Genomic DNA, 18938 nt, shown 5'->3' on the forward strand with positions numbered 1-18938 from the left:
CTTCAAAAACTTCTTGCACTCCCTATACTTAAATTATATAAGTAAATTTTAAAAATTAGACAGATTTTTCCAAAAATATCATATTAAAACAAATAACTCTTAAAATATGGTATTCTCTTATTATTCTCTTTCTATACTACTCATTAAAAAGATTTATAAAAACTAGTGCGATTATTTTAAAATGTCAAGTGTATAAGATCATTTGGTTGTTATAAATATAACACCAATTTTGACCCAAATTTTAAAACAAGAATTATAAAACAATGATAGTGCTATTATTCCATTATTCTGGATTCCAAAATAAGTCGCATACTTAGAGATGTTGGAGAAGCTCTTTCAAGTGATGTAGCATGTGGATCATCACCAGTTTCTTAGTCCAGGATCACAAGGCAAGACTGCACCAAATAGGGCAAAGTGAACACAGTAAGAATTGCCACCCCTAATTTCTACAACCTCAGTAGCCCAAGCCAGTATTTAATTCAATTCAATTTTTTTAAAGTATCTGCTTTGTGCCAGCACTTCCGGGCATTCAAAAATGAATCACATCTGACAAAATTAGAGCCTCTCATCCAAAAGCTCACAATCCAATAGAGCAAACAAAAGTAGACTGTGATTGTTGTTACAGGAGAGGGATTTTTAAAGAGCAATGAAAATACTTGAGAAGGCTAGAGGCATAAGTCCTGGTGGGAGGAGAAAATATGGTCGGAGACCGCAGCTGGAAGAAAACAGGGAGAGTGTACCTGCGAAAGCATGGAAGTACAATAAAGTGAGCCTGTGACCTAATCTGGATTCATGGGGGCAGAGGGGCAGGGGGAGACACACAGTGAGAGATAAAATTAGAAATTATCAACTCATCCTGGAGTTGATAACAAAAATACATTTAAAAATCTTTGAATTAATTATGTTAAATCACACAATAATCCTATGAGAAAGATGCTAATGTGGTACCCATTTGATAGATAATAAATTAAGGAACAGAAATGCTTATCAACTTTCCCAAGTTCACATAGGTAGAATTTTGAAAGACCTGGGATAACAAACCCAGGGAATCTGACTGCAGAAACTAGATATTTAACCACAGTGCTCTACCCACTGCTATTCAAATAGAGAGCCAATATAAAGAAAAAAAATTTTAATTTATTGAGGTATAATTTATATACAGTAAGAGAAGATTTTTGACTGTCAGAATCCCTAGCTTTTTTAGATTCTCACTTACATGATCCTCTATATTATATAGCATATGAAAGAAAAAGTGCTCTTAAGTATGAAAGAAAGCACAAGTTTAAAAGCAAACTAGTATTTAATATATCTTTTCATTATTATTATTCATTCAGAGATTAAAACACTCAGAAAAAAAAAAAAAAGACAACAGAATGTTAACTGGGAGCTAGCTCTAGCAGAGTTTCTTAGAAGATTTTCCAAGACAGTTCCCTGATCTTTGTTCTTCATGAGGAACAGGCAGGCTTCAGGCTTAGTGATTCCATCACAGATCACCTGCTGGTATCCTCTAGGCCTCCTTGTAGAAAGTCTCATTCAGAAATTATTATGTATTCATTTACTTTTATTTCCCTTTCCTCCACTTATGAACAGAAACAGTTATAGGCTTAAGATACACAAGTGTCATAGATAAACCAGCCATTGATACCCATAAGGAATGGTCTACAGATAGAACAGATCATCATTTCCGGGACAGTAATATTCAGTGTTGTCATTCCTCACTCCCTTTCATTTTAACCTGGTCTGTTAATACCACTTTTGGAAGAGAAGACTCTCCCAATTTAAAAAGCAAAAAGGTAAGCAGTTCTTTTATATACCAATGACCCTATTAAAGCGGGCCCTTAATAAATAACTGACCCCAGATACTAATTTGTCAGAAAGGAATACAAATAAATTATCCTGAAACCAAAGGCATCAGTTTAATGTCCCATACCTTTCTGCCAACTTTATCTTATGCTAAAAGTCCCACAAAACAAAAGCTATTTCATTTTGTTATTTACAATACACATTTTACAATCCGGTTATCTTGGAATATATGAAAAGAAATTACATGGCTCAAAGAGATGCCAAAGTTGCTTCACTGTGATTTTATTTCTAATTGACTAGAGTATGCTTTTGATTCCACTTGCTTTTGAATAAAGGTTAGAAAGAGGTTGTGACTCGTGGCAAGAAATGACTGGGAAAGGGGAGGAGATCATAGAGAGCTCTGTAGACTATGCTAAGGAATTTGGACTTTTTTGTCTGCTTTGCAGTGTGGTGCTATGGAGTGTTTAGCTAAGTTTTGTGAGGGTAAAGAACAGAATCACTCCAGATGTTAATCAGCCAATCTAAGAAAGAAATGGAAAATTTTATTCAAGCCAAATTTGAGGATTATATCCTAGGAAGAGCATCTCAGAAAGCTCCGAGAACTATTCCACCTGTTAGAAGTCAAGGCACAGTTATATAAGGTTTTTTTGAGACAGAGGGCTGTACATTAAATAATGTATAATCGACAGTTTACAATCCAGACCTAAGCGTCATTGTGGCCCCTTACAAGATCAAGAAGAAATGTTACCTTTTAAGGATAACTGATCCTTTTGATGTTTTGCTGATGTTAGGAAAATGCTGCCCTGTATGGTTGAGCAGGTATTCCTGCCCATGAAGGAGGTGTGGTCAATGTATAATGTAGGGGAGAGAGAGGAAGTCAAAGAACAGAGAAAACATTTTATGTTTAATTTTTCTCATCTTGCCATAAAATATAAATTTTATTTCACACATTGTAGATATTATAAACATTATAGTACTGCTGACATTATGTCATGTTTACTTCTGTGCACAGTGGTTTGCTCTTAATAATTTGTGTTGTCTAAACACATGAATAAAAAGATGTTTTTAATTCCATATTTTATGAATGTGGAGAAACTGGAACTCTCATACATAGCTGGTGAGATTATAAAATGGTGAAACTATTTTGGAAAACAGTTTGGCAGTTCCTCAAGAAGTTAAACATAGAGTTACCATATAAATCATCAATTCTACTGCTAGGTATACACTGATGAAAAATAAAAACATATTCCCACAAAAATCTATACAAAAATGTTCACAGCATCATTATTCATAATATCCAAAAATGGGGGAACAACCCAAATGTCTATCAACTGATAAATAGATAAATAATATGTGAATAATAATTATTATTATTGAATATTAAAAAGGAATGAAAAACTGATACATGCTACAACATGGGTGAACCTTGAAAACATTATCTTAAGTGAAAGACGTCAGTCATAAAAGGCTACATATTGTATGACTCCATCTGTATGAATTGTTCAGAATAAGTAAATTCACAGAGACAGGAAGTTTATTAATAGTTTTGCTACCGAATGAAAGTTCATGAGCTAGAGGCACTGAGAGGCTAAGCAAACTGAAACGCCAGAGTTTAGAGCAGAGAAAGGTTTAATGCAGAGCCAAGCAAGGAGTACAGGTGGTTCATGCTCAACAAACCTGAACTCCCTGATGGTTTTCAGGGAAAAGTTCTTATAGGCAGAATTTGATGTGAGGGCAACCGGATGTGTGACTTTCTTCTGATTGCTTGGTTCTCATTCTTGTTTGTAGGAAAAAGGCTTCAGCCTCCTAGACCTTCCTTGAGTTCCAAAGGACAGATTCAGCAATTTCTAATTAGAGAAATAAGGGAATAAAGACGCATAGGAGGAGCAATCAAGAAACAATAGTGCAGCAATTGAAAGCAGGGTCCTGGTTCCTCCTCAAGGAATATACATAACAGTATCTTTCAGTTCCTCTGCAGGAACTAAGGCCCTTACCCAGGTGGAGGATAGTAACTTCAGACTGAACCCAAGATTGCTGGAACACCACTGTATTACCTTAACACCATCCAATCAGAAGAAAGTCACACACCCTGCATGCAGCCCTCACCCCAATTTTTGCCTATAAAAATGCTTCCCTGAAAACCATTGGAAAGTTCAGGTTTTCTGAGCACAAGCCACCTGTTCTCCTTGTTTGGCCCTGCAATAAATCTTCCTCCACTCCAAATTCCAACATTTTGATTTGTTTGGCCTCACTGTGTGTCAGGCACACAAACTTGTGTCCAACATTTCTTCATTCAACAGGTAAGTGGGGGAGGGTATAGCTAAAGTGGTAAACCACATGCTCAGCACACAGCGAGGTCCTGGGTTCAATCCCCAGTACCTCCTCTAAAAATAAATTAAAAAACCTAATTACCTCCCCTTGCGAAACAAAAAAACAAAAAACCTGAAACACAAAAAAACCAAAGTACATTCAGAATATATAATGGAACTTACATTTTGGGTCCTAACTTTTGGAAACAAGATTGGCATTTGGTTGGACAGGAATCTTTCCTGCCAATTTACAATGCAAAAGCTGTCAGCTAGCTTAAATACAGTATTCAAAACAAGAAATCAGATTTAACAGGTAAGGAACCAGGCGTAAAAAAGTAACTTATTTTTCCAATTTCATACAGTTAATGGATATCACTGTTTATAAATATCTGTTTTATCTTCAATAAATAGCTATTATTATAATATACACTAATGGGCTTTATGAAATTTGAGTCAGTAAATGACTTAGAAAATCCCTTGAGATGGCTTACAAAACTACTACTGATTTGACATTTGCAGTGGAATAATTAGTAGAGTAAGTGTAAAAAATACAGATTTGAATGCAGAGAAAATTACCTTTAAGGATTAAAAATTTTATCCACTGCTCTCTAATCACAAAAAAGTGATCACTTCAGCCAAATCCCTGCATTATAAATTCAGTGCCCTTTTATTTCTATCCTTCCCATTCTTTTGTAATTACTCCATATCTCCTAATACAGGTTTCTTATTGAATTGCTAATAAATCCAGAAATGCCTGAAGATATTAATTCAGATATAAATGGAATTATTTGAGTTGTTTCTGTGTCTGCTTTTAAAAAATCATAATATAAAACTGTGCTGTTACTAAAAGCCCCACAGACTTCTCAGCTTGATACCTGAAGTAATTTAGAGGACTAAGAAAAAAAAAAAATCTGTGACTGCTTTACAGCTAATTTATTTACAACAACTTCAGGATTGTGAAAACCACCCACACATGTGTGCCTACAGAGAACAAAATAAATTCTTTTCAAAACACTACTTTTTGTCCTGCTGGTGCTTTCTTCTCATTTCTTTTTCCTTACTTTCCTCCTCATTTTAGGTAACTTTAACAAGATTTTAGTTATAATTCTAAATTTACTTCTGAGTTCCACCTAACTAAGAATTACACCAAAAGAAATGGAGTACCACCTTCATTGTTAACCCATCTTCTTAAAATACATTATGTTGAAGAGTACCCTCCAACAAACTTACACAATATTTTGCATAAATTAAATTGCAAACAAATGGAATAATACTTCTATATCTGACCAGTCAATGAATGATGTAAGGTCCTTTGAAAAGGTGAATAAAATGAAAAATTTTAGTTTATGTGGAAAGCAAATTTATGAATAAGGCTTTATTGTTTAAAGTAAATACTCATATCTTCAATATCAGCTTTTGTTTTTCTTTATAAGTATGCATAATATATGACAAAATGGACCATGGAAAGAATGCTGATCTGTCTGTCAGCTCTGGGGTTTAGAGGAGGACTTAAAATTCTCAAAGATCTCTTTTAGATCTTAAATTATATAATTCTGTGATTCTTCATTCTTCCTTTTTGTGTCATAGCACAACCCATAGATATGACATTTCATAGCCAAAAATGTCAAAGTAAATAATTTCAACACTGAATTAATGTTTTAAAGAATAAAAGTCAGTCCTAGCCCAAAGGCATATAAAAAGAAATGAAAATAGTCAAATATATCAGTCAGATATATATAAGACATATATGTACATACGTGTTTGTGTATATGTGGATTTAAATGTTTTAAAGAATATCTATCAATGTTAGTATCTGTAGGCAATATCATTGCTAGGCATAGCTATAGCCGATTGACTCTCTCCTTTATGCTTTTCTATGTTTGAGTATTTCACAATAAAAACAAATTTTATAATTTTTTTCAAAGCATTTCCATTCTAAACTACAGAAAGAGACTAAATAAGAATGTGGTCAGAGGAAAATCTGTGCCATCTCTGGTGAGCATGTCCACCACCACCAAGATGTATCTTGTCAATGAGACAGGGATGGTTAATGACGAAGTTAATCTTAACAGTGTCTCTTGGGTACTGTATAGGTTGGGAGTAGAGGACAGAAACAAATGAATATCGCTTTTGACCTTCTAGGATCTGCTGGGTTGTCTGGCATGCTACCAAATTCAGTGACACCAGAAATCCCTGATAGTCATGAATAGAGATTAAGTGGATCAGCTAGATGGCCCATACAGGTGGCAATGGATTAAAGCTGAAACACTACCAAGAATGGCAACTGGCTGGTCTAGGTAAAGTAAATCCCATCCCCGGTATTTTGCATTATAAAAGGCCTCCTCTGGGTAACTCCCAAGTTCAAATTGACTCCTGTTTACTGTAAACATTAAAATGCTTTCCCTAGGTCCTATTCCCTGTCATATTCAAGGTCATGTCCTCTGAGATGATAGGCATTAGATTATTGAATGAGGAATGCCTACACAGAGGAAGGACAAGTTAAACCACTGGTATCCTGAGAAAAACTTTTCAGAAACAATTGTGTCTTATAGTCAAGAAAGAAAAGTGTCTGGGGGAAGTAAAGTATAACTGACATGTATGTTTTAAATAACATTCCCAAATAATTCTGAAAAATCAGTGCCCATTCCTATAGAACATTATTGAGGTAGTAATAATATATGTAAATACTAGACATACTATATATACTAGGAAGTATATACCTTAAAGATAAATTTGCTTTAGGTATAGAAAAATGAAAAGAGTAATGATTAACCCCAAAAGATGAACTAATATGTCAGCAATAATGGTTAAGAGACAAATCTAGGCTTAAGTTTAATGTAATACAATCATTCTAAATGTAATTTTTTTGCAGTCATGATTAGTTCAGCATTTCTCAGACTTGAGCTCTTTTTAATGAAAAATAATTATAATGGACCTCCAATGTTAATTTAAATTTTCACTATAATAATGCCATAAGTACACACAAGCAAAATTAGACATAAAATATTATGCATATGGTTCCTTTTTAACTAAATTTACACAAATCTACAAATTAAAAATATAGAAAGCTATAAAACCATTAATGTTTAAATTAATAACAATTTTATGAGACACATGACATTGTATTACTGAAACTAATGTACTGATGTTACATGTAATAGTAGAGAAATATAGCATCAAATTCAGATTTAGTTAATTTATTTCTGAATTTTTGTCTCAATAGTAGAGTACTCCTATTTAAGACTTCTAGTCTAACAATGTTCCACAGTGAGCAACTGAAGATCTTTTCCCACTACAAACATACAGAATGCTGTGTGAAATATAGCTCCCAAATACTAAGTATATATCAAAGCTTAAAAAGAAAGGGGAAATCCACAACATGAGAGAAATAGAGGGAACTCAACTATAATAATAATCACAGTTTCTGAGACTTCAGGGGTCAGAGCAAATGATCAAACCCAGGTATATAAAATCCTAAAGCCTTGGGATCACAACTTTAACGTCTGGGCAGGGACCACTGCAAAGTCTAGAAATAAAATTCCCTTTACTAGAACCTGAAAGTTTCCTATTCATGAAATAGGTTTTGTTTTTTTTTTTAAAGCATCCATCTTCCAGCCCAAGACAATGGCAAGAATGTTTACTACCACTGAGCACTGTAAGTGGAAAAGGGAAGTCTCCTGTGAGAAATCAAAGCTCCAATCTTGCACTACCCATGAGTGGCAAGATTCCCAAACCAAGAAATTTTTTTAAACTGGCCTCAGATCAGAAGGACTCCTGGAGTACCCAACAAAAATAAACACAAAACTTATCCCTAGGGATATTTCCACAACACATATGACTCTCATGGAAAAACAGACTCCTGATGAAGATTTCAAATCAAATGAGGACTTGATTCACCATAATGGAGAGTCAGTATACATAACAAATGAGTAAAATACCATTTTTACCCCCAAAAATGCTTTAGAAAACAAGACAATGTGCACTTTCAAAATAGATACTCTTAGACTTATTTAAAAAGGTAAAAAAAAATAAAAATAGAAACACAGAAAAAAACACACTGAAAGGACTTCATGATAAAATAAGCAATTTTTTAAAAAAACAGAACTTCTAGAAATAAAAAAAAAATAATCACCAACATTTTAAAATTGCAACAGATTAATTAGCAGATTAGATATCGCTGAAGAGAAAATTATTATATGGGGAGACAGATGAAAAAATTACCCACAATGCAATGCAGTAAGGAAATAGAAAATACAAATGAGAGGATGAGAGTCATGGAGGACAGAATGAAGAAGGCAGTCATACGTCTATTTAAACAGGAGTTCCAGGAGAGAAATAAAGAGTAAATTTTTTAAAGATAATAGCTAAGAATTCACCATAATTCATGAAAACCATGATCAGATTCAGGAAGCAATTGGCTCCTGGGCAAAAATTTAATAAGAAATCTTTTTTTTCTGATGCATCACGGGGATACATCACTGAGATTCATCACTGAGAAACTGCAGATAATCAAAGACAAAAAGAAAATGTTAAAAGCAAATCAGAAAAGACACATTAAACGCAAGAGAAAACAATTAGATAGAGTAATGTAATTATTATTCCATTAATTCACTAATATTTATAGAATGCCAGCCACTGTTCTAGGCTGTAGGGATACAGCAGTGAAAAAAAAAACAAGCAAAAATTCTTGCCTTCATGGAGCCAATATCCTGGTGATAGGAATAAAATAATTTCTACAAGTGAAAATATAAATGTGAACCAAGAATCTAAGCTTACTTTTTCTTTCATTCAATAAATATTAAGTATTTTTTACCCATACACTTTTTATGTGCCAGACACTGTTCTAGGTGTTGGAATACATTAGTGAATAAGTAGATAAAAATTCCTTCCTTCAGGGAGCTTATATCATGAGAGGATAAATAATAAACATAAAAATACACAAAATATGTAATATGTTAACCTATAATAAATATTTTTAAATTAAGTAAGCCAAGTGAGGTAGGAAGTGAGAAATAGAGCTGAGGTTACAGTAGGCTACAAGTTTAAATAGGTTAAAGTTAAGCCTCATTAAGGTACTTCTGAATAAGGACTTGAAGGATTTCCAGCTAAACTGCATCCAGTAATAAAGACATTTCACATTAAAAAAAAAATTGACCCTGATAGACTCTTACTCAAAGATACTACATGATCTGTGAGGAAACTACATACCAAAAAAAGTGGAATATAAAAAGCAGTGTTAAGGAAAAATATTCCTTCCATGTACAAACTAAACACAAAAACTACCCACATAACAGATTACAATCATCTCTCAACAAATACTAAATACCAAGAGTTAATCTGCAGAACATAAAGCCATAAAATTGGAGATCAAAGAGGAAAAGAAAATCAACTTAGAATTACCTTAACATTTTACATAAAATTATATTACATAGAAATTATAGTTAAATAGTTCATTGTTTAAATTTCCATTTACTAATAGATATATCAAAAATTTAGCAATTAACAAGACATATAAATACATGTAGATTGCAGCTGAAGTGGTACTTAACAGGTGAAACACATATATTAGAGAAGAAAAAAACACTAGAAAACTATTTGCCAAGATTTCAATTCAAGAAGTTTTTAAAAGACAACAGATTAAACAAAAGAAAGCAGAAGAATAAAGATGTGAATCAAATTTAATTTTTAAGAAAATGCAAAGAATAGTACAGAGCAGATTAACAAAAGCAAAAACTAGGTCTTTGAAAAGAATAGTGAAGTTGTCAAACTTCTGACCATACTGATCCCAAAAAAAGAAAAAAAAACAAAAACACTATTAGAAATAAGAAACAGACTCAAATATAAGTAGAGATTTAAGATCATAAGAGAATAGTATGAACTACCTTAAGCCAACAAATTTGAAAGCAATGGACAAAACGGACAACTTCCTGGAAAAATATAATTTTCTTTAACTAAAGAGAAATATACAACTTTAACAGACCTATAACCATCTAAGATACTGAAGCATAAATCAAAAAATCAACCTACAAAGACACTATGGACAGAAAATTTCACAAACAAGTTTTATCACATCTTCAGGGAACTAACAACCCCATTTTCTGTACAAAATGTACGAGAGAACAGACAATGAGATAGAGCTCCCCTAATTATGAAGCCAATGTAAACTTGGTTCAAAATCTGGACAAAAACAGTATGAGAGAAGAAAATTATAGTCCAACCTCACATAAACAGAGACACCAAAATTCTAAATAAGACATTAATTAGCAAGCCAACTCCAGGACTGTACTTTTAAATTACATCAGAAGATTCCTATACTCTTTAAGTATACAGATCTGTAGTATTAGTAACTTCAAATTGTTCTATATTAGTTATTTATGTAACCTAACAAAAACGTTCCAGCAAGCAATCCTTGAAATTAATGAGTTTTCACATAACAATTTTTGTAAAACTTTGTTACTCACTTAAAAGTAAGGTTTACACTGAGATGCATTTTATCGATCTCTAATACAATGTTCTAGGAATCAAGTCCGAAAGGCTATTCATTGTGTATTTACTATCACATTCACATGAAATTTATTATGTAAAACTCAAGATCTACTCCAGTTGAAATTTACATGGAGAACCTAGCACCTCACTGGTTTAGCATCCTGCCCACCTCTGTCCACACTTACCCACTGACTCCAGGATTCTGAAAAGTTCATTCTGAAAGCCACTGTAATTGATCAAAATTACTTTTAAATAAGTTCATATTATGATTTCTTCATAATTTATAACTTCCTTTGACATCCCAGGCCTATCATAACAGTATATTGTATCAGTCTGAAATTGTTCTTTACAAAGTCAAGCTGGTTATTATTTTGCATGTAATCTTGCTAGTGTTGGCAAATTGATTTTATAAATACATTATCAGGCCTTTTGATCTTAAAGCATTTCTTCAGAACAGCAGTTTTATGATACCTTCTGTATAACTAATGTTCTTACTAAGAATCGTTCCTCTAAAATTCAAAAGTCTAAGGAAACCCAGTGCACAGATGTGGTAGCAGATGTGATTAACTGGACAGCTGATCAAATTTAACAACTCAAGAAATATTATAAGCCCACCCATGTGCATCAGGTAATCAGAATGACAGCAAAATAACAGAAAAAGCCTCCCACTATCATAGTAGAACCTTCAGAATTTTCTTTAAATGAGTAATTTCAGTCAAAGCTTCACTACAAAGTTCATTCTCTCTTCTAGTTATCTCAAAAATACAGAGAAAAAACTAATTTCATTAGATGACTAAATTCACAGAAAAGCAAAAGCTCTGAAAAGCAAGTTTTATATAATGGAAATTAAAAACTTGGGAAATTTTTAAGAGGCAAATATCATATCAAAGTTTTTTTAAGCATTATAGTTGTCCATATAGAAAAACCAATACCAGCAAAAAGAGCAAAGTGTCTTAAATCTCAAATCTTTTTTACAAAAATCTCTGGTGTGATAGTGGGGAGAAGTTTGTTTTTATCAGCCTCAACACCTAATATCAAAAGTAGAAATTGATACAACATTGTAAAATGATTATAAATCAATAAAAAATGTTTTAAAAAAAAAGTAGAAGGAATAAGAACACATTTTTTAAAAAGGATGAAATTATAGATATGGTTAGTAGCAACTATGAGTTAGTAGTAACACAAGCTGAGAGAACCAGTGTATAAGAAATAAATGGATCTGTTCTCACAAACACAGCACATGATGTCACAAGTTTACATATCAGAACTAAATCTAAAAAGTACACACAGGAGTTATTATCTATCTGAAAGAAAAACAACCGTGTCAAGTGAATGTATATATATTTATAGAATTGTATTGCTCCCAACTTTAAATAAATTATTCCTTTGATTAAACATGAATAGGTTTGCTTTGCTCTTGAGTAGAATATTACCTTAACACTGGATTTTTAGAGTCCAAATTCTTGTTACTGGATCAAAAAATAACAACTAGTTTTTCCAATTAGTTGACAAAGTTAATTGTTACTTAAGTAATCATGTGGCTGTGATTTTCTGTGTACATCCTATAGATACCATAATTTGGGTGGTGAAAGACTGATTTCCTTGGAAATGGAAAAGCCTTTTAAATCTAAATTGCAAATTAGTTATCAAGGCCAAGAAAAAAAACTACAAAATATTGTCTCATTCTTCCAGGAACTAAAATAGTTGTCTATTCCACAAGGTGCCAAGGCAATTCATTGGGGGAAAGGATAGTCTTCTCAACAAGTGAAGTTGAGACTATTGGAAATCCACAAGAAAAAAGGAAAAAAAAAGGGGGGGGGGGGATAGGGCACAGCTCACATCTTTACTTCACACAATACATAAACAACTCAAAATGGATCATAGACCTAAATGTAAAAGCTAAAAAAGTAAACACGAAATGTCTAGAAGAAAGAAAGAAAACATTCAACATTTTGGACCAGGAAAGAATTTCAGATATGATACCAAACGTATGAGTCTTAAAAGAAAAATTCAGTAAATTTCACAATAAAAACAATAAACCATTTTTAAATGGCCACTGTTTCAAAAGTAAAGACAAGCTAAAGGTTAGAGGAAATATTTGCAGTTAATATATCTAGAAAAAAAACTTGTATCCACAATATAAAATAACTCTTAAAACTTAATAATAAGACAGACAACTCCATTTTAAAATGGGCAAAGAGTTTTGGTCCAACATGGTAACATTGGAAGCTCCTGAACTCACCTCCTCCCATGGTCACACTGAATCTACAGCTACACACATAACGATTCCCTCTACAACAAATCCAGAAACTATCTGAGCAACTACCACACATTGGGAGAATGAGAAAAAGCCAACAGTGATATGGATCACCAGAGTATCTCTGAAACGAACTTCTGCACATGTCTGGCACCTGACTTTTGCAGATGCTGCCAGGGGACTCACCCCTTGATCACCTGACTCTGGTGGCCAGTGAGGCTTGAAATCTAGGTTCCAAAAGAGAAGCAAACAGAGGGAAGGTATACTTAGTGGTGGAGTGCATGGTTAGCATGCACAAGGTCCTGAGTTCAATCCCAGTACCTCCATCAATAAATAAATAAATAAACCTAATTACCTCCCCCCAGCAAAACACACACACACACAAAAGACAAGCAAACAAAGAAACACTTCCTAAACAGCTATTCCCCTACAGCTCAGTGCAGGAGGAGCAAACAGAAATGCAAAATTTACCAGTCCTTTCTAAAAGAGGCCTTTTAGCATACTTGAAAAGCTGCTTCCTGAGGGTCAGATTTATAATTTAGTATCCATCTAGGGATAGACTATGCTCCTCCCTAGAGACCTGGGGAGCCAGCAGATACCACTCTGCATTCTCTCTGTAGCCAGCTTCAAATCACCATTATCTCCCTATAAGGAGCTTCTACACATGCCTGGCACCCCAGCTTTTACAGCTGCTGCAGAAGACACACCCTTTGATTTCCTGGCTTTTGTGGACAGCAGGGAGTGTGTTTGTGGGTCCCACAGGCTGTAGAAAACAAAAAAGTTTTTTTTTTTAATTCAAGTACAATCGATTTACAATGTTGTGTTAGTTTCAGGTGTACAGCAAAGAGATTCAGTTATTTATAAATTTTTTTTCAGATTCTTTTCCATTATAGGTTATTACAAGATATTGAATATAATTCCCTGTGCTATACACGAGGTCCTTGTTGTTTATCTATTTTATATAAAGTAGTATATATCTGTTAACCCCAAATTCCTAATTTACCCCTCTCCCACCTTTCCACTCTGGTAACCATAAGTTTGTTTTCTGTGTCTATGAGTCTGTTATTGTAAATAAGTTCATTTGTACCATTTTTCTAGATTCCACATATAAAGGATACCATATCATACTTGTCTCTCTCTGACTTACTTCACTTAGTATAATAATCTCCAGGTCCATCCATGTTGCTGCAAATGGCATTATTTCATTCTTTTTAATGGCTGAGTAATATTCTATTATATTAAATATGCCACATTGTCTTTATCCAGTCATATGTCAGTGGACATTTAGGTTGTCTCTATGTCTTGGCTACTGTAAATAGTACTGCTATGAACACTGGGGTGCATGAATCCTTTTGACTTAGAGTTCCCTCTGGATATATGCCCAGGAGTGGGGTTATTAGATCATATGGTATGTCTGTTTTTGGTTTTTTGAGGAATCTCCATACTGTTTTCCATAATGGCTGCACAGTGTAGGAGGGTCCCCTTTTCTCTTACACCCCCGTCAGCATTTATTATTTGTAGAGTTTTTAATGACGGCCATTCTGATGGTGTGAGGTAATAACCTTATTGCAGTTTTGATTTGCATTTCTCTAGTAATTAGCAAGTGCTGAACATCTTTTCATGTGCCTATTGGCCACCTGTTTGTTATCTTTGGAGAAAAGTCTATTTAGGCCTTCTGTCCATGTTTTGATTGGGTTGTCTGTTTTTTGATATTGAGCTGTATGAGCTGTTTGTATATTTTGGAAATTAAGCCCTTGTCAGTCACATTGTTTACAATTATTTTCTCCCATTCCTCGGTTATCATTTCCTTTTGTTTATGGTTTCCTTTGCTGCAGAAGTTTTTAAGTTTAATTAGGTCCTATTTGTTTATTTTTGCTTTTATTTCCATTACTCTAGAAGGATCAAAAAATATTGCTGTGATTTATATCAAAGAGTGCTCTGCCTATGCTTTCCTCTAGGAGTCTCATAGTATCTAGTATTTAGATTTTTAATCCACTCTGAGTTTATTTTTGTATATGGTGTTAGAGAATGCTCTAATTCCATTCTTTACGTGTAGCTGTCCAGTTTTCCCAGCACCACTTACTGAAGAGACTGTCTCTTCTCCATTGTATATTCTTGCCTCCTTTGTCATAGATTACTTGACCTTAAGTATGTGGGTTTATTTCTGGGCTTTCTATCCTGTTCTATTGACCTATGTGTCTGTTTTTGTGCCAGTACCATGATGTTTTGATTACTATAACTTCACAGTAGAGTCTGAAGTCAGGGAGCATGATTCCTCTAGCTTCATTCTTTCTCAAGAATGTTTTGGCTCTTTGGGGTCTTTTGTGTTTCTATACAAGTTTTAAAATTTTTTGTTCCGGTTCTGTGAAAAATGTCATTGGTAATTTGATAGAGGTGGCACTGAATCTGTATATTGCCTTGGGTAGTACAGCCATTTTGACAATATTAATTCTTCCAATCCAAGAACATGGTGTATCTTTCCATCTGTGTCTTCAATTTCTTTCATCAGTGTCCTATAGTTTTCAGAGTACAGGTCCTTTGCCTGATTATGTGGGCAGTCTGGTGGGCTTGATTGGTCCCTAGTCTGATTTTGAGGCCCTTCCTTGTGTGGATGGGGCCTGGTCGTGGGTTCTGGTTGTGGAACCCTAGGGGGCCCTGGGCTAGTGCTGGCTTACTGGTGGGTGGAGTCAGGGTCCTGAAGACACTGGTGATGCTGCCCACCCAGTGGCAGAAGAAGCCAGATCCTGGGGTTAGTGCTGGACTACTAGCAGGCAGAGCTGGTTCCTGGAGTCTGGCTCCAGGGCCCAGGGATCCCAGAGCTTATTTCAGATAGTTGGAGGGGTAGCCCACCCTTTTTATGTGACGGTAATGTTCTAAAACTGGATTGTGGTGATGGTTTCAAAACTCTATAAATTAACTAAAAATTGTTGAATTGTTGTATTATAATAGGCAAATTTTATGGTAAGTAAACTCAACCTCCATAAAGCTGCTTTTTTAAAAAGCTGTGGAAACTTCCATTTTTTCTTTGCTTTTGCTGACAGTGAGTGACAAAAGTACTCCTAAAAACCCTGAAATTCCTGCCAATATTACAATAGGGAAACTATATATATGATTTTCAATTTAAAGTTTAAGCCACTGTTCACCAGGTTGCAAAATTTCTCTTAAATTTGGCAATTAGAAGTCTAAAGTAACAGCAAAATGAAGGCAAGAGGCATATTTGGCAGTTGAGTATTTGAATGTACTGAACATAAAAAAAGACTCTTGTCAAATCAACTCCACAGGACTTGTTAGCACATCTAGTTCCACACTAATAGACAGCATTGTATACTAACCTCACTATACTATAAAACTTGCAAATGTTCCCATCAGTCATTGCTGCAGAACTCTTAGATCTATAAATCTTCTCATTGAGATTGCTCTCCTGAATAATTTAATAATGATGCTTACAGCAATGATTTTATTGAACACTTACAATATTTCAGTTACTATGCTACATATTTCACGTTTAAAACCTCATTTAATCCTTAAAACAATTCATTATGTATTTTTAGCTCCTTTTTACAGATATGGAAATTGAAGCTCACAGAGATTAAGTCTCAAGATTACACAGCTAATAACCTCCAAGTCAATTTTTTAAGTCCATTTGCTTAACCATAGAAATATGCTTTCTACTCTTTCAAAAAGCAAAACACCACCTTGGCTTGAAAGGAAAACTGTATTACCAGAGCATGTCATTGAAGGCTCCTGCTTACAAGTAAGAATACCCACTATTGCTGGCATAATTCTACTGTGAATTTTGGAGTCAAATATAAAAGTCACCAGCAGTGGGGAAAATGAAGTTGATCCAGGTAATTTTTAAATGACTTGAATTACTTTCAGCCTGGAGTCCTTGTAAATATGAAAAGACAAGGTGTAAGACTGACGTCCAGTTTAGCACTAAGAATTCCTAGATACCAGTGAGAAGAGAAATTGAGATAAGGAAAATGTTTACCATTCATACTGACCATCTGGTTTTTGCCAGAGAATATGCTACACTCTTCATTTATCTTATTTCATATAGCCTCAAAACCAACTCCCTAAGTATTATCATCTTCAATTTGCAGATAAAAACGATAGGGCTCTTAGAGGTCAATTAACTTGCCCAAATTACACAGTTAATAAGTGGCAAAGCCAGGATCTAATCCTAAATTCCACATTATTTTCATTATACCATGCTCAAAGCCCAGTCTTCTATTTGCTTATTTTAGAACTGCTTTCCTCCAATCCAAAAATGGCCTGTTATGCCATTCATCAAATAATTAGTATTCTCTAAAGCTCTAACACAAAATTCACATTCATTCATTCATTCATTCCCATTTATTGAGCTCTTTTATGTACCAGTCAGAACTACTACAGATGAGTTACATGACAGTCTCGTGGTAGAGAGATTTGTGTAAAATAATTATAATAAAATGTGATAAATACACCCAAGGTACAATAAAAACATGGAGAAAGGAGTACATAAGTTATTTCTCCTATTCTTTCCTATCTATTATATCTTCAGGATGAAATATATACTTCTTGCCTCACCTTTAAGAACTTTAATCCCTCGGCTCCCATTTATTTTCAATTCAGTATTCATTGAGCATCTCTGTGTGTATAAAAAGGCTGCATAACATAATGGAAAAAGGATAAACTTGGAGTCAAATAGGTAAGTGTGTCAATCTACTCTCTGTCACTTACTAGGTATGTAAACTTGAGCAAGTAGCTTTACTTCCTTCAGCCTCAGTGGGCTTTTTCAGTCAATTTTACTGAGATCTAATTTACATAAAGTAAGATGCTTCCATTTTAAGTATACAGTTTGATGAATTTTGGCAAATGTCTACAGTCATATAATCAACACATAATCAAAATACAGAACATTTCCATCAGCACAAAAGAGTGAAAATGTTTATAGCAGCTTTTTCACAGTAGCCCCAAACTGGACCCCAAATATCCATCAGTAGGATTTTATCAAATGGATTTTTGAGAAAGTTCCCTTGTGTCACTTCCTAATCAATCTGTCCTCCCACCTCAGACTCCAAACCTCAAACAACCACAATCTGCTATCAAAATAAATCAGATTTTTAATAGAATTTCATATAAATGGAATCACATAGTATGTACTCTTTTGTATCTGGTTTATTCTGTTCAGCATGTTTCTGAGATTCACTTATGATGTTGCATGTAGTTTATTCCTTTTTATTGTTGAGTAATATTCCATTATATAGATATATCAAAATTTGTTTATCTACTCATCTATTGATGGACATCATGTTAAATAATATAATAAGGTAACTATGAAACTTAGGCTCTCTCTTCTCGGGATTTGTTGTTCAGCTTGCTGTAGTTGTTTGTTCGTTTAAGTGGACTACTTGAATTAATTTTGTAAAGTCTGTATTCTTTGTCACGTGAGTCTTTGGAGTCTCTATACTATTTGCTTAGTGTTCAGCCAACAATGGAACAGAGGCTTTGTTAATACTCGGGACCAAAAATTCTCCCAGTTTGTAGAAGAGCTCCTGTGTACTGGGCCATATCTTCAACACTCAGCCAGGCAGTTTACAAATCTGCATTAGCCATCAATTTCTGATTACGAAGAGCCTCAAGATCAGTCAGAGGTGAGACCTGAGGGTCTACTCCTATCTTTCCTAAGTTTGTGCAGTCATACACATGCACATTGCCTTCTAGTTTCCTAGGAACATATCAGAGCTTCATTTCTTAAAAAAAGTCCCACCTTTAAAAAATGTTTCCACATTTTTACCAGTTATAGTTTGATTTTCTTTCCTTCTTCTGCCTCAATTTCTACATTTTCCTCCTTGTCCCCTATATATCAACCTTTCTTTACATAACCAATATGTTATATCCCACTCAAATCCCTATTCATGGCTTTCCTCTGGGAATCCCACCACCATTTTCTCTGCCAGAAACAATGTTGAAGGAAAGAAACTGCACCCAATGGAATCAAGCCAATTAGGAATATACAAAATACACATAAGCACAAACTCAAACATCTATAAACGACCTCAATTCACTACATGTGTTGTAAGTCACATTCATCCACATCT

General features: G+C 34.2%; 1 protein-coding gene and 1 long non-coding RNA gene across 9 annotated transcripts in view; one reads left to right on the top strand and one right to left on the bottom strand.

The window, feature by feature from the left end:
* Positions 1-3915, top strand: part of LOC116666408 — a 14078-nt gene extending 10163 nt beyond the window's left edge. The window contains exons 2-3 of the long non-coding RNA XR_004323235.1: positions 2671-2679; positions 3691-3915. This is a non-coding gene — a long non-coding RNA (uncharacterized LOC116666408). The remainder of the gene's footprint in view (positions 1-2670; positions 2680-3690) is intronic.
* Positions 1-18938, bottom strand: part of DLG2 (discs large MAGUK scaffold protein 2) — a 1704777-nt gene that overhangs the window by 1652835 nt on the left and 33004 nt on the right. The window lies entirely within an intron of this gene.

Source organism: Camelus ferus, chromosome 10 (genome assembly GCF_009834535.1).
Source record: "Camelus ferus isolate YT-003-E chromosome 10, BCGSAC_Cfer_1.0, whole genome shotgun sequence".
Classification (NCBI taxonomy): domain Eukaryota; kingdom Metazoa; phylum Chordata; class Mammalia; order Artiodactyla; family Camelidae; genus Camelus; species Camelus ferus.